The following is a 16,099-nucleotide window of genomic DNA, read 5'->3' as shown; positions in this document are numbered from 1 at the left end:
AACAGGCTCAATCACAATATTGTTAATGTTTGCACGCATCTGTAACAATCTCCAATCAACAATATATAACCATAAAGACAGTTAAATTATTTTACAGAATACTTTAGGTAAATTGGGTTTTATTATATAGATTATTTTAAATAAATTGGGTTTTAATAAATAGATTATTTTAAATAAATTGTGTTTTAATATTTAGATAATTATAAATAAATGGTCTCCTCTCCTCTCCTCTCCTCTCCTCTCCTCTCCTCTCCTCTCCTCTCCTCTCCTCTCCTCTCCTCTCCTCTCCTCTCCTCTCCTCTCCTCTCCTCTCCTCTCCTCTCCTCTCCTCTCCTCTCCTCTCCTCTCCTCTCCTCTCCTCTCCTCTCCTCTCCTCTCCTCTCCTCTCCTCTCCTCTCCTCTCCTCTCCTCTCCTCTCCTCTCCTCTCCTCTCCTCTCCTCTCCTCTCCTCTCCCTCTGTGTCTGAAGAGCCAGCTGCTTGGCTCCTAGAAGGTCTAGATTACATAGTGGTCTGTCAGGCTGTAGTCATGCGTGTTCTAGGCCTACACCAGAACAGCTCTAAGCCTGCTTTTCTCCCAACGGAAAACACTGACTTGGTAAGTTACCTTACCATGAGAACAGCTCTAGTCGATCTCTCTGTCCCTGTCCTCCCCCTCTCATCCTCCCTCCAGTATGAAACTCCACATCAAGGCATCTGCATAATTAATAGAAGCAGATTAAAGGGGCAATCTGTAGTTGCTCCATCCATTGTTGGACTTCTGTATTAATGAAAAACAACCATTGATTGTGGAATAATATAACTATGAAATGCCTCAGCAGCTTAGTTTAACAGTCACATTCTATCAGAACCCAAAATAGAAGCTTGTTAACTCTAATGTTTGTAAACAATGTAGTTGAAAACAACACTGCAGAGCCTTAAAACATGTTTAAAACTAGCATTGTGAATTCATGGATGGTCAGTCATTGGCTCTATCTAGGAGAGGGGTTACATTTCTCCAGCTCCATCCCTCAGCTTTTTACTGAAACAGGGGTGGAAGTCGGGTTGGTTATTGTTTCAACTGCTGATTAATGCTTTAATGCTTTAAAGAGAATATCCCATAAATGTAGACTCAAATCAAACCACATCTCTGAGACAAAAGCCCCTGTCTGTAACACTGAGTGTGTCTGAAATGGCCAACTATTCTCTATTTTCCTCACTCAACTTTTTCACTCCGGACGCTTTATCTGGACACAGGACCTCCAACAGCCGAAGCTAAGTAGTAACATTAACATGGTGCCTTCTAATTGCAGTCGCTGTACTCATAATATACAGGAGAACGATCTCCTTACGGCGAGGATAGCCGTGCTACAAGCCCAGCTTCAGACACAATCGTTAGGCAAGGGTAATTTCAGTGTAGGAAAGGATGAAACAGCGTCTGTGCCACTAGTAAGTACAGATAGTAACGTTAGTATAAATCCCCTCGCATGGTCCCCACAGCCGGACAACTTTCTCACGGTTTCTGGAGGGAAATGCTGTAGGAATGCTCAACCGGTGTCGCTCATTCAGCCGACAGGAACTTTTAACCAGTTCTCCCCATTAAGCAGCAAGTCAGAGTCAGAGGCTGAGCCTTCTCTTGTCTCTACTCCTCCCGTTACGGGGTCTGAGACGCCGAGGTTTCCCACCATTAGCTCTGACAAATTGAAAACCCTAGTCATTGGTGACTCCATTACCTGCATTATTAGACTTAAAACGAATCATCCAGCGATCATACACTGTTTACCAGGGGGCAGGGCTACCGACGTTAAGGCTAATCTGAAGATGGTGCTGGCTAAAGCTAAAACTGGTGAGTGTAGAGCATATAGAGATATTGTTATCCACGTCGGCACCAACAATGTTAGGATGAAACAGACAGAGGTCACCAAGCGCAACATAGCTTCAGCGTGTAAATCATCTAGAAAGATATGTCGGCATTGAGTAATTGTCTCTGGCCCCCTCCCAGTTAGGGGGAGTGATGAGCTCTACAGCAGAGTCTCACAACTCAATCGCTGGTTGAAAACTCTTTTCTGCCCCTCCCAAAATATAGAATTTGTAGATAATTGGCCCTCTTTCTGGGACGCACCCACAAACAGGACCAAACCTGGCCTGCTGAGGAGTGACGGACTCCATCCTAGATGGAAGGGTGCTCTCATCCTATCTACCAATATAGACAGGGCTCTAACTCCTCTAGCTCCACAATGAGATAGGGTGCAGGCCAGGCAGCAGGCTGTTAGCCAGCCTGCCAGCTTAGTGGAGTCTGCCGTGTCTTTACTATTATTATTATACTATTATTTTAACTTAAAGACTGATAGTTTTTTTTATCAAAGATTCTCTGTAATTAGTTATTACACGATTAGACTGATTATTCATGTAACCGTAATAACGAAGGAAGTCGGGGCACCAAGGAAAAATATTTAGATTACAAAGTTATCATTTCCTAAAACAACTTTTCAGATATTTTATCTGATCAATTAGTCTTCGAATAATTCATTATTTACTTTACCTCACGTTAGTCTCATTCCAAACTTCGTAAATTGTTGGTTATCTGCACAAACCCAGTCTTCACTATGAGTCATCCATACATCAATTGTCTTAAATAATTTCTTTATTACTAACTAAGTAATTCACAGAAATGCATAAACAAACAAACAAACAAGGTAAATGTGGTTACATGAAATGACAGGAGATTGTGCCCCTAGTGGGCTAAACTGGCATGGCGGCTTGTTAGACAAAAGGGGAAGTTGGGGTCGACTAAGAAGTCACTACAGAGTTACAATTATAACAATTGAAATGCTAATCCTTTACACATGAACGCTCAGTCATTCGAGAACAATTGCAAACAATATATATATTTACGCTCAATGTGTTGTCTTGATCGCTGGTGAAAAGTGAATTTCTTTTGTAGAAATGTCCGTCTCTCTCCCTCTCTCTCTCGGTTGTGGTTAGAGGGGATTGTTCAGAGTGACATTCGTTATAGAATGGATGTTTCGGCGGTTGTAGTTCTTCGTGTTCAATGATACCGAATTCCTAGCTGCAGAATAGTAATTAATATCAAAGACTTGTTCTTATTCTGTCGGTATCGATAGTCTAAGAGTTTAACCACGTGGTATGGTTAAAAGATTCAGCAATGGTCTACAACCTTTGTCCTCCTAATGGAGAAAAACATGGTCTGCAACCTTTAGCCATCTCGTAATTGAGGTAAGCTCGGTCTGCTGATCGAAAACCCGAGTGGGGGTTTTATTCGGAAGGGCCGAAGAGGGCTGTCCCAGGATGTCTGACCCTAACTGGGCTCAGGGGCGGTCCTCTGATTTATTTCAAATCAAAAGGGAATTGTATTTTTCTTCATTAAATAGTCCACAATCATATTACACCATTTTACAAACAGTATCATACTCACTCATTCATCTTCTACAACAATTAGATGTAAACCTCATATCTGAGTCTATTATATAAACAGTATCATAGTCACTCATTCATCTTATACAACAATTAGATGTAAACCTCATATCTGAGGCTATTATATAAACAGCGTTATGGTAATGTGGCCACACCGTCTCCCATGAGCTTCCCCAAGTTGTGACAAATGGACCAGTTCGTAGCTGGATTGTTCACCGATCTTTTATACTTTCTCCGGAACATGAAATTTGTTCATACCTCAAGTTCTGTGAGGTGGAAAAAATTCCTTTGTACTCCATGAAAATCTACTCTCTCTATACTGTGTGTCCATGAGGAGGTTTTCTCAGGAATCTACGACCTCTGATCACAGCAGCCTAGTTGAAGGAGGGAGGCAGGGAGAGGGGGTTGGGGTTGCTATACCCAAAGAGGCCAACATCATGACAACAGTCAGTGTAGTCAGCTCATCTCCTTTTTTATGGATTTCATTGTCAGAAAGAAACACTAGAAACATATGAAAAGCTATCTGATATTAGCCAGCCTGCCAGCTTAGTGGAGTCTGCCACTAGCACAATCAGTGTAGTCAGCTCCCCATTGAGACCGTGTCTGTGCCTCGACCTGGGTTGGGCAAAACTAAACATGGCAGTGTTCGCCTTAGCAATCTCACTAAGATAAAGACCTCCTCCATTCCTGTCATTATTGAAAGAGATCGTGATACCACACATCTCAAAATAGGGCAACTTAATGTTAGATCCCTTACTTCAAAGGCAATTATAGTCAATGAACTGATCACTGATCGTAATCTTGATGTGGTTGGCCTGACTGAAACATGGCTTAAGCCTGATGAATTTACTGTGTTAAATGAGGCCTCACCTCCTGGTTACACTAGTGACCATATCCCCCGTGCATCCCGCAAAGGCGGAGGTGTTGCTAACATTTACGACAAAAAATTTCAATTTACAAAAAAAATATATGCTTTTGTCTTTTCAGCTCCTTGTCATGAAATCTATGCAGCCTACTCAATCACTTATAGCTGCTGTTTACAGGCCTCCTGGGCCATATACAGCATTCCTCATTGAGTTCCCTGAATTCCTATCGGACGTTGTAGTCATAGCAGATAATATTCACATTTTTGGTGACTTTAATATTCACATGGAAAAGTCCACAGACCCAATCCAAAAGGCTTTCAGAGCTATCATCGACTCAGTGGGTTTTGTCCAACATGTCTCCGGACCTACTCACTGTCACAGTCATACTCTGGACCTAGTTTTGTCCCATGGAATAAATGTTGTGGATCTTAATGTTTTTCCTCATAATCCTGGACTATCGGACCACCATTTTATTACGTTTGCAATTGCAACAAATAATCTGCTCAGACCCCAACCAAGGAGCATCAAAAGTCGTGCTATAAATTCACAGACAACACAAAGATTCCTTGGTGCCCTTCCAGACTCCCTCTGCCTACCCAAGGACGTCAGAGGACAAAAATCAGTTAACCACCTGACTGAGGAACTCAATTTAATCTTGTGCAATACCCTAGATGCAGTTGCACCCCTAAAAACTAAAAACATTTCTCATAACAAACTAGCTCCCTGGTATACAGAAAATACCCAAGCTCTGAAGCAAGCTTCCAGAAATTTGGAAGGGAAATGGCGCCACACCAAACTGGAAGTCTTCCGACTAGCTTTGAAAGACAGTACCGTGCAGTACCGTAGAGCCCTTACTGCTGCTCGATCATCCTATTTTTCCAACTTAATTGAGGAAAATAAGAACAATCCAAAATGTATTTTTGATACTGTCGCAAAGCTAACTAAAAAGCAGCATTACCCAAGTGAGGATGGCTTTCACTTCAGCAGTTACAAATTCATTAACTTCTTTGAGGAAAAGATCAAGATTATTAGAAAGCAAATTATGGACTCCTCTTTAAATCTGCGTATTCCTCCAAAGCTCAGTTGGCCTGAGTCTGCACAACTCTGCCAGGACCTAGGATCAAGAGAGACACTCAAGTATTTTAGTACTATATCGCTTGACACAATGATGAAAATAATCATGGCCTCTAAACCTTCAAGCTGCATACTGGACCCAATTCCAACTAAACTACTGAAAGAGCTGCTTCCTGTGCTTGGCCCTCCTATGTTGAACATAATAAACGGCTCTCTATCCACCGGATGTGTACCAAACTCACTAAAAGTGGCAGTAATAAAGCCTCTCTTGAAAAGGCCAGACCTTGACCCAGAAAATATAAAAAACGATCGGCCTATATCGAATCTTTCAATCCTCTCAAAAAAATTTGAAACGGCTGTTGCGCAGCAACTCTCTGCCTTCCTGAAGACAAACAATGTATACGAAATGCTTCAGTCTAGTTTTAGAGCCCATCATAGCACTGAGACTGCACTTGTGAAGGTGGTAAATTACCATTTAATGGCATCATACCGAAGCCGTTTGTCTCTGTGAATTGTTTGCCTTCTGACAAATAACTGTACATTTCGGTGTTCCTCAAGGTTCCATTTTAGGACCAGTATTGTTTTCATTATATATTTTACCTCTTGGGGATGTCATTCGAAAACATAATGTTAACTTTCACTGCTATGCGGATGACACACAGCTGTAGATTTCAATGAAACATGGTGAAGATCAAAAATTGCCCTCGCTAGAAGCCTGTGTTTCAGACATAAGGAAGTGGATGGCTGCAAACTTTCTACTTTTAAACTCGGACAAAACAGAGATGCTTGTTCTAGGTCCCAAGAAACAAAGAGATCTTCTGTTGAATCTGACAATTAATCTTAATGGTTGTACAGTCGTCTCAAATAAAACTGTGAAGGACCTCGGCGTTACTCTGGACACTGATCTCTCTTTTGACGAACATATCAAGACTGTTTCAAGGACAGCTTTTTTCCATCTACGTAACAGTGCAAAAATTTGAAACTTTCTGTTCAAAAATGATACAGAAAAATTAATCCATGCTTTTGTCACTTCTAGGTTAGACTACTGCAATGCTCTACTTTCCGGCTACCCGGATAAAGCACTAAATAAACTTCAGTTAGTGCTAAATACGGCTGCTAGAATCCTGACTAGAACCAAAACATTTGATCATATTACTCCAGTGCTAGCCTCTCTACACTGGCTTCCTGTCAAGGCAAGGGCTGATTTCAAGGTTTTACTGCTAACCTACAAAGCACTACATGGGCTTGCTCCTACCTATCTCTCTGATTTGGTCCTGCCGTACATACCTACACGTACGCTACGGTCACAAGACGCAGGCCTCCTAATTGTCCCTATAATTTCTAAGCAAACAGCTGGAGGCAGGGCTTTGTCCTATAGAGCTCCATTTTTATGGAACGGTCAGCCTACCCATATCAGAGACGCAAACTCGATCTCAACCTTTAAGTCCTTACCGAAGACTCATCTCTTCAGTGGGTCATATGATTGAGTGTAGTCTGGCCCAGGAGTGGGAAGGTGAACGGAAAGGCTCTGGAGCAACGAAATGCCCTTGCTGTCTCTGCCTGGCCGGTTCCCCTCTTATCACTGGGATTCTCTGCCTCTAACCCTATTACAGGGGCTGAGTCACTGGCTTACTGGTGCTCATTCATGCCGTCCCTAGGAGGGGTGCGCCACTTGAGTGGGTTGAGTCACTGATGTGATCTTCCTGTCTGGGTTGGCGCCCCCCCTTGGGTTGTGCCGTGGCAGAGATTTTTGTGGGCTATACTCGGCCTTGTCTCAGGATGGTAAGTTGGTGGTTGAAGATATCCTTCTAGTGGTGTGGGGGCTGTGCTTTGGCAAAGTGGGTAGGGTTATATCCTTCCTGTTTGGCCCTGTCCGGGGGTATCATCGGATGGGGCCACAGTGTCTCCTGACCCCTCCTGTCTCAGGCTCCAGTATTTATGCTGCAGTAGTTTATGTGTCGGGGGGGTAGGGTCAGTTTGTTATATCTGGAGTACTTCTCCTGTCTTATCCGGTGTCCTGTGTGAATTTAAGTATTCTCTCTCTAATTCTCTCTTTCCCTCCTTCTTTCTCTCGAAGGACCTGAACCCTAGGACCATGCCTCAGGACTACCTGACATGATGACTCCTTGCTGTCCCCAGTCCACCTGGCCGTGTTGCTGCTCCAGTTTCAACTGTTATGCCTGCGGCTATGGAATCCTGACTTGTTCACCGGAAGTGCTACCTGTCCCAGACCTGCTGTTTTCAACTCTCTAGAAACAGCAGGAGTGGTAGAGATACTTTTAATGATCAGCTATGAAAAGCCAACTGACATTTACTCCTGAGGTGCTGACTTGTTGCAACCTCGACAACTACTGTGATTATTATTATTTGACCCTGCTGGTCATGTATGAACATTTGAACATCTTGGCCATGTTCTGTTATAATCTCAACCCGGCACAGCCAGAAGAGGACTGGCCACCCCACATAGCCTGTTTCCTCTTTAGGTTTCTTCCTAGGTTTTGGCCTTTATAGGGAGTTTTTCCTAGCCAACGTGCTTAAACACCTGCATTGCTTGCTGTTTGGAGTTTTAGGCTGGGTTTCTGTACAGAACTGAGATATCAGCTGATGTACGAAAGGCTATATAATTCAATTTGATTTGATTTGATAGTGGACTACTGTTGACCAGGACCCATAGGGCTCTATATAGTGGACTACTGTTGACCAGGACCCACAGGGCTCTATATAGTGGACTACTGTTGACCAGGACCCATAGGGCTCTCATAGAGCCCAGTAGTGCACTGCTTTTAATCAGGACCTATAGGGACTAAGGTGCCATTTGTGATGGAACCATTGACTGAGTCTGGCACTCACATAACAGAAAGGCTGCTTTGAAAAGCAGATTCCTTTTCAGGCATTTACATGTTCCATATTCCTGGACGGCAATCAAACAACAGAATAGCCTGTAACCCGCGTAGACTAGAGAGATGGTTTCTGTGAGAGAGTATTGAAGAGAGGGAGCCACAAAGAGAAGGCAGAGGACTGATTAGAGGAAGGATATTAAATAGAGAGAGAGACGGCAGAGTATTGAATAGAGGAGGAATATTAAAGAGAGGGAGAGACGGCAGAGTATTGAATAGAGGAGGGATATTAAAGAGAGGGAGAGACGGCAGAGTATTGAATAGAGGAGGGATATTAAAGAGAGGGAGAGACGGCAGAGTATTGAATAGAGGAGGGATATTAAAGAGAGGGAGAGACGGCAGAGTATTGAATAGAGGAGGGATATTAAAGAGAGGGAGAGACGGCAGAGTATTGAATAGAGGAGGGATATTAAAGAGAGGGAGAGACGGCAGAGTATTGAATAGAGGAGGGATATTAAAGAGAGGGAGAGACGGCAGAGTATTGAATAGAGGAGGGATATTAAAGAGAGGGAGAGACGGCAGAGTATTGAAAAGAGGAAGATACAAAAAGAGGGAGAGAGAGAGAGAGAGCTTGGCTAGAGGCTACAGAGAGAGACAGCTTGGCTAGAGGCCACAGAGACAGACAGAGAGAGACAGCTTGGCTAGAGGCCACAGAGACAGACAGAGGGAAACAGAGGGGGACAGCTTGGCTAGAGGCTACAGAGAGAGACAGAGACAGCTGGCTAGAGGCTACAGAGAGAGACAGCTTGGCTAGAGGCCACAGAGACAGACAGAGGGAGACAGCTAGCTAGAGACCACAGAGAGAGACAGAGAGAGACAGCTTGGCTAGAGAGAGAGAGACAGCTTGGCTAGACAGAGAGAGACAGAGACAGCTTGGCTAGAGACCACAGAGAGAGACAGAGAGACAGCTTGGCTGGAGGCCACAGAGAGAGACAGAGAGAGACAGCTTGGCTAGAGGCTACAGAGACAGACAGAGAGAGACAGCTTGGCTAGAGGCTACAGAGAGAGACAGAGGGAGACAGAGAGAGACAGCTTGGCTAGAGGCTACAGAGAGAGACAGAGAGAGACAGCTTGGCTAGAGGCTACAGGGAGAGACAGAGAGAGACAGCTTGGCTAGAGGCTACAGGGAGAGACAGCTTGGCTAGAGGCTACAGAGAGAGACAGAGGGAAACAGAGAGAGACAGCTTGGCTAGAGGCTACAGAGAGAGACAGAGGGACACAGGGAGAGACAGCTTGGCTAGAGGATACAGAAAGAGACAGAGAGAGACAGCTTGGCTAGAGGCTACAGAGAGAGACAGAGAGAGACAGAGAGAGACAGCTTGGCTAGAGGCTACAGAGAGAGACAGAGGGAGACAGCTTGGCTAGAGGCTACAGAAAGAGACAGAGAGAGACAGCTTGGCTAGAGGCTACAGAGAGAGACAGCTTGGCTAGAGGCTACAGAGAGAGACAGCTTGGCTAGAGGCTACAGAGACAGACAGAGGGAGACAGCTGGCTAGAGGCTACAGAGAGAGACAGCTTGGCTAGAGGCTACAGAGAGAGACAGAGAGAGACAGCTTGGCTAGAGGCTACAGAAAGAGACGGAGAGAGACAGCTTGGCTAGAGGATACAGAAAAAGACAGAGAGACAGCTTGGCTAGAGGCTACAGAAAGAGACAGCTTGGCTAGAGGCTACAGAGAGAGACAGCTTGGCTAGAGGCTACAGAGACAGACAGAGGGAGACAGCTGGCTAGAGGCTACAGAGAGAGACAGCTTGGCTAGAGGCTACAGAGAGAGACAGAGAGAGACAGCTTGGCTAGAGGCTACAGGGAGAGACAGAGAGAGACAGCTTGGCTAGAGGCTACAGGGAGAGACAGCTTGGCTAGAGGCTACAGAAAGAGACAGCTTGGCTAGAGGCTACAGAGAGAGACAGCTTGGCTAGAGGCTACAGAGACAGACAGAGGGAGACAGCTGGCTAGAGGCTACAGAGAGAGACAGCTTGGCTAGAGGCTACAGAGAGAGACAGAGAGAGACAGCTTGGCTAGAGGCTATAGGGAGAGACAGAGAGAGACAGCTTGGCTAGAGGCTACAGGGAGAGACAGCTTGGCTAGAGGCTACAGAGAGAGACAGAGAGAGACAGCTTGGCTAGAGGCTACAAGGAGAGACAGAGGGAGACAGCTTGGCAAGAGGCTACAAAGAGAGACAGAGGGAGACAGAGAGAGACAGCTTGGCTAGAGGCTACAGAAAGAGACAGAGAGAGACAGCTTGGCTAGAGCCTACAGAAAGAGACAGAGAGAAACAGCTTGGCTAGAGGATACAGAAAGAGACAGAGAGACAGCTTGGCTAGAGGCTACAGAAAGAGACAGAGAGAGACAGCTTGGCTAGAGGCTACAGAGAGAGACAGCTTGGCTAGAGGCTACAGAGACAGACAGAGGGAGACAGCTGGCTAGAGGCTACAGAGAGAGACAGCTTGGCTAGAGGCTACAGAGAGAGACAGCTTGGCTAGAGGCTACAGAGACAGACAGAGGGAGACAGCTGGCTAGAGGCTACAGAGAGAGACAGCTTGGCTAGAGGCTACAGAGAGAGACAGAGAGAGACAGCTTGGCTAGAGGCTACAGGGAGAGACAGAGAGAGACAGCTTGGCTAGAGGCTACAGGGAGAGACAGCTTGGCTAGAGGCTACAGAAAGAGACAGCTTGGCTAGAGGCTACAGAGAGAGACAGCTTGGCTAGAGGCTACAGAGACAGACAGAGGGAGACAGCTGGCTAGAGGCTACAGAGAGAGACAGCTTGGCTAGAGGCTACAGAGAGAGACAGAGAGAGACAGCTTGGCTAGAGGCTACAGGGAGAGACAGAGAGAGACAGCTTGGCTAGAGGCTACAGGGAGAGACAGCTTGGCTAGAGGCTACAGAGAGAGACAGAGAGAGACAGCTTGGCTAGAGGCTACAAGGAGAGACAGAGGGAGACAGCTTGGCAAGAGGCTACAAAGAGAGACAGAGGGAGACAGAGAGAGACAGCTTGGCTAGAGGCTACAGAAAGAGACAGAGAGAGACAGCTTGGCTAGAGCCTACAGAAAGAGACAGAGAGAAACAGCTTGGCTAGAGGATACAGAAAGAGACAGAGAGACAGCTTGGCTAGAGGCTACAGAAAGAGACAGAGAGAGACAGCTTGGCTAGAGGCTACAGAAAGAGACAGCTTGGCTAGAGGCTACAGAGACAGACAGAGGGAGACAGCTGGCTAGAGGCTACAGAGAGAGACAGCTTGGCTAGAGGCTACAGAGAGAGACAGAGAGAGACAGCTTGGCTAGAGGCTACAGGGAGAGACAGAGAGAGACAGCTTGGCTACAGGCTACAGAGAGAGACAGAGAGAGACAGCTTGGCTAGAGGCTACAGGGAGAGACAGCTTGGCTAGAGGCTACAGAGAGAGACAGAGGGAAACAGAGAGAGACAGCTTGGCTAGAGGCTACAGAGAGAGACAGCTTGGATAGAGGCTACAGAGACAGACAGAGGGAGACAGCTGGCTAGAGGCTACAGAGAGAGACAGCTTGGCTAGAGGCTACAGAAAGAGACAGAGAGAGACAGCTTGGCTAGAGGCTACAGGGGAGACAGCTTGGCTAGAGGCTACAGAGAGAGACAGAGGGAGACAGCTTGGCTAGAGTATACAGAAAGAGACAGAGAGAGACAGCTTGGCTAGAGGCTACAGAGAGAGACAGAGGGAAACAGAGAGAGACAGAGGGAGACAGAGAGAGACAGCTTGGCTAGAGGACACAGAAAGAGACAGAGAGAGACAGCTTGGCTAGAGGCTACAGAGAGAGACAGAGAGAGACAGCTTGGCTAGAGGCTACAGAGAGAGACAGAGGGAGACAGCTTGGCTAGAGACTACAGAGAGAGACAGCTTGGCTAGAGGCTACAGAGAGAGACAGAGAGAGACAGCTTGGCTAGAGGCTACAGAGAGAGACAGAGGGAGACAGCTTGGCTAGAGACTACAGAGAGAGACAGCTTGGCTAGAGGCTACAGAAAGAGACAGCTTGGCTAGAGGCTACAGAGAGAGACAGCTTGGCTAGAGGCTACAGAGACAGACAGAGGGAGACAGCTGGCTAGAGGCTACAGAGAGAGACAGCTTGGCTAGAGGCTACAGAGAGAGACAGAGAGAGACAGCTTGGCTAGAGGCTACAGGGAGAGACAGAGAGAGACAGCTTGGCTAGAGGCTACAGGGAGAGACAGCTTGGCTAGAGGCTACAGAGAGAGACAGAGAGAGACAGCTTGGCTAGAGGCTACAAGGAGAGACAGAGGGAGACAGCTTGGCAAGAGGCTACAAAGAGAGACAGAGGGAGACAGAGAGAGACAGCTTGGCTTGAGGCTACAGAAAGAGACAGAGAGAGACAGCTTGGCTAGAGCCTACAGAAAGAGACAGAGAGAAACAGCTTGGCTAGAGGATACAGAAAGAGACAGAGAGACAGCTTGGCTAGAGGCTACAGAAAGAGACAGAGAGAGACAGCTTGGCTAGAGGCTACAGAGAGAGACAGCTTGGCTAGAGGCTACAGAGACAGACAGAGGGAGACAGCTGGCTAGAGGCTACAGAGAGAGACAGCTTGGCTAGAGGCTACAGAGAGAGACAGAGAGAGACAGCTTGGCTACAGGCTACAGAGAGAGACAGAGAGAGACAGCTTGGCTAGAGGCTACAGGGAGAGACAGCTTGGCTAGAGGCTACAGAGAGAGACAGAGGGAAACAGAGAGAGACAGCTTGGCTAGAGGCTACAGAGAGAGACAGCTTGGATAGAGGCTACAGAGACAGACAGAGGGAGACAGCTGGCTAGAGGCTACAGAGAGAGACAGCTTGGCTAGAGGCTACAGAAAGAGACAGAGAGAGACAGCTTGGCTAGAGGCTACAGGGGAGACAGCTTGGCTAGAGGCTACAGAGAGAGACAGAGGGAGACAGCTTGGCTAGAGTATACAGAAAGAGACAGAGAGAGACAGCTTGGCTAGAGGCTACAGAGAGAGACAGAGGGAAACAGAGAGAGACAGAGGGAGACAGAGAGAGACAGCTTGGCTAGAGGACACAGAAAGAGACAGAGAGAGACAGCTTGGCTAGAGGCTACAGAGAGAGACAGAGAGAGACAGCTTGGCTAGAGGCTACAGAGAGAGACAGAGGGAGACAGCTTGGCTAGAGACTACAGAGAGAGACAGCTTGGCTAGAGGCTACAGAGAGAGACAGAGAGAGACAGCTTGGCTAGAGGCTACAGGGAGAGACAGAGGGAGACAGCTTGGCTAGAGGCTACAGAGAGAGACAGAGAGAGACAGAGAGAGACAGCTTGGCTAGAGGCTACAGAAAGAGACAGAGAGAGACAGCTTGGCTAGAGGCTACAGAAAGAGACAGAGAGAGACAGCTTGGCTAGAGGATACAGAAAGAGACAGAGAGACAGCTTGGCTAAAGGCTACAGAAAGAGACAGAGAGAGACAGCTTGGCTAGAGGCTACAGAGAGAGACAGCTTGGCTAGAGGCTACAGGGACAGACAGAGGGAGACAGCTGGCTAGAGGCTACAGAGAGAGACAGCTTGGCTAGAGGCTACAGAGAGAGACAGAGAGAGACAGCTTGGCTAGAGGCTACAGAGAGAGACAGCTTGGCTAGAGGCAACAGAGAGAGACAGAGGGAAACAGCTTGGCTAGAGGCTACAGAGAGAGACAGAGAGAGAAAGCTTGGCTAGAGGCTACAGAGAGAGACAGAGGGAGACAGCTTGGCTAGAGGCTACAGAAAGAGACAGAGTGAGACAGCTTGGCTAGAGGCTACAGAAAGAGACAGAGAGAGACAGCTTGGCTAGAGGATACAGAAAGAGACAGAGAGACAGCTTGGCTAGAGGCTACAGAAAGAGACAGAGAGAGACAGCTTGGCTAGACGCTACAGAGAGAGACAGCTTGGCTAGAGGCTACAGAGACGGACAGAGGGAGACAGCTGGCAAGAGGCTACAGAGAGAAACAGCTTGGCTAGAGGCTACATAGAGAGACAGAGAGAGACAGCTTGGCTAGAGGCTACAGGGAGAGACAGAGAGAGACAGCTTGACTAGAGGCTACAGGGAGAGACAGCTTGGCTAGAGGCTACAGAGAGAGACAGAGAGAGACAGCTTGGCTAGAGGCTACAGAGAGAGACAGAGAGAGACAGCTTGGCTAGAGGCTACAGGGAGAGACAGCTTGGCTAGAGGCTAAAGAGAGAGACAGAGGGAAACAGAGAGAGACAGCTTGGCTAGAGGCTACAGAGAGAGACAGCTTGGATAGAGGCTACAGAGACAGACAGAGGGAGACAGCTGGCTAGAGGCTACAGAGAGAGACAGCTTGGCTAGAGGCTACAGAAAGAGACAGAGAGAGACAGCTTGGCTAGAGGCTACAGGTAGAGACAGCTTGGCTAGAGGCTACAGAGAGAGACAGAGGGAAACAGAGAGAGACAGCTTGGCTAGAGGCTACAGAGAGAGACAGAGGGAGACAGCTTGGCTAGAGGATACAGAAAGAGACATAGAGAGACAGCTTGGCTAGAGGCTACAGAGAGAGACAGAGGGAAACAGAGAGAGACAGAGGGAGACAGAGAGAGACAGCTTGGCTAGAGGACACAGAAAGAGACAGAGAGAGACAGCTTGGCTAGAGGCTACAGAGAGAGACAGAGAGAGACAGCTTGGCTAGAGGCTACAGAGAGAGACAGAGGGAGACAGCTTGGCTAGAGGCTACAGAGAGAGACAGCTTGGCTAGAGGCTACAGAGAGAGACAGAGAGAGACAGCTTGGCTAGAGGCTACAGGGAGAGACAGAGGGAGACAGCTTGGCTAGAGGCTACAGAGAGAGACAGAGAGAGACAGCTTGGCTAGAGGCTACAAGGAGAGACAGAGGGAGACAGCTTGGCAAGAGGCTACAAAGAGAGACAGAGGGAGACAGAGAGAGACAGCTTGGCTAGAGGCTACAGAAAGAGAGAGAGAGAGACAGCTTGGCTAGAGGCTACAGAAAGAGACAGAGAGAGACAGCTTGGCTAGAGGATACAGAAAGAGACAGAGAGACAGCTTGGCTAGAGGCTACAGAAAGAGACAGAGATAGACAGCTTGGCTAGAGGCTACAGAGAGAGACAGAGGGAGACAGCTTGGCTAGAGGCTACAGAGAGAGACAGCTTGACCAGAGGCTACAGAGAGCGACACAGGGAGACAGCTTGGCTAGAGGCTATAAGGAGAGACAGAGGGAGACAGCTTGGCTAGAGGCTACAGGGAGAGACAGCTTGGCTAGAGGCTACAGAGAGAGACAGAGGGAGACAGAGAGAGACAGCTTGCTAGAGGCTACAGAGAGAGGCAGCTTGGCTAGAGGCTACAGAGAGAGACAGCTTGGCTAGAGGCTACATAGACAGACAGCTTGGCTAGAGGCTACAGAGAAAGACAGAGAGAGACAGCTTGGCTAGAGGCTACAGAGAGAGACAGCTTGGCTAGAGGCTACAGAGAGAGACAGCTTGGCTAGAGGCTACAGAGAGAGACAGAGAGAGACAGCTTGGCTAGAGGCTACAGGGAGAGACAGAGAGAGACAGCTTGGCTAGAGGCTACAGGAAGAGACAGCTTGGCTAGAGGCTACAGAGAGAGACAGAGAGAGACAGCTTGGCTAGAGGCTACAGAGAGAGACAGAGAGAGACAGCTTGGCTAGAGGCTACAGGGAGAGACAGCTTGGCTAGAGGCTAAAGAGAGAGACAGAGGGAAACAGAGAGAGACAGCTTGGCTAGAGGCTACAGAGAGAGACAGCTTGGATAGAGGCTACAGAGACAGACAGAGGGAGACAGCTGGCTAGAGGCTACAGAGAGAGACAGCTTGGCTAGAGGCTACAGAAAGAGACAGAGAGAGACAGCTTGGCTAGAGGCTACAGGT

At 47.5% G+C, this 16,099-nt stretch overlaps 1 protein-coding gene across 1 annotated transcript in view; it reads right to left on the bottom strand.

The window, feature by feature from the left end:
- The window catches only part of LOC109884963 (signal-induced proliferation-associated 1-like protein 2), a gene marked incomplete in the record, with an annotated part of 384,885 nt that overhangs the window by 14,310 nt on the left and 354,476 nt on the right, over nt 1-16,099 (bottom strand).

Source organism: Oncorhynchus kisutch, linkage group LG20, assembly GCF_002021735.2.
Source record: "Oncorhynchus kisutch isolate 150728-3 linkage group LG20, Okis_V2, whole genome shotgun sequence".
Classification (NCBI taxonomy): domain Eukaryota; kingdom Metazoa; phylum Chordata; class Actinopteri; order Salmoniformes; family Salmonidae; genus Oncorhynchus; species Oncorhynchus kisutch.
This window is presented reverse-complemented; position numbering and strand designations above follow the sequence as displayed.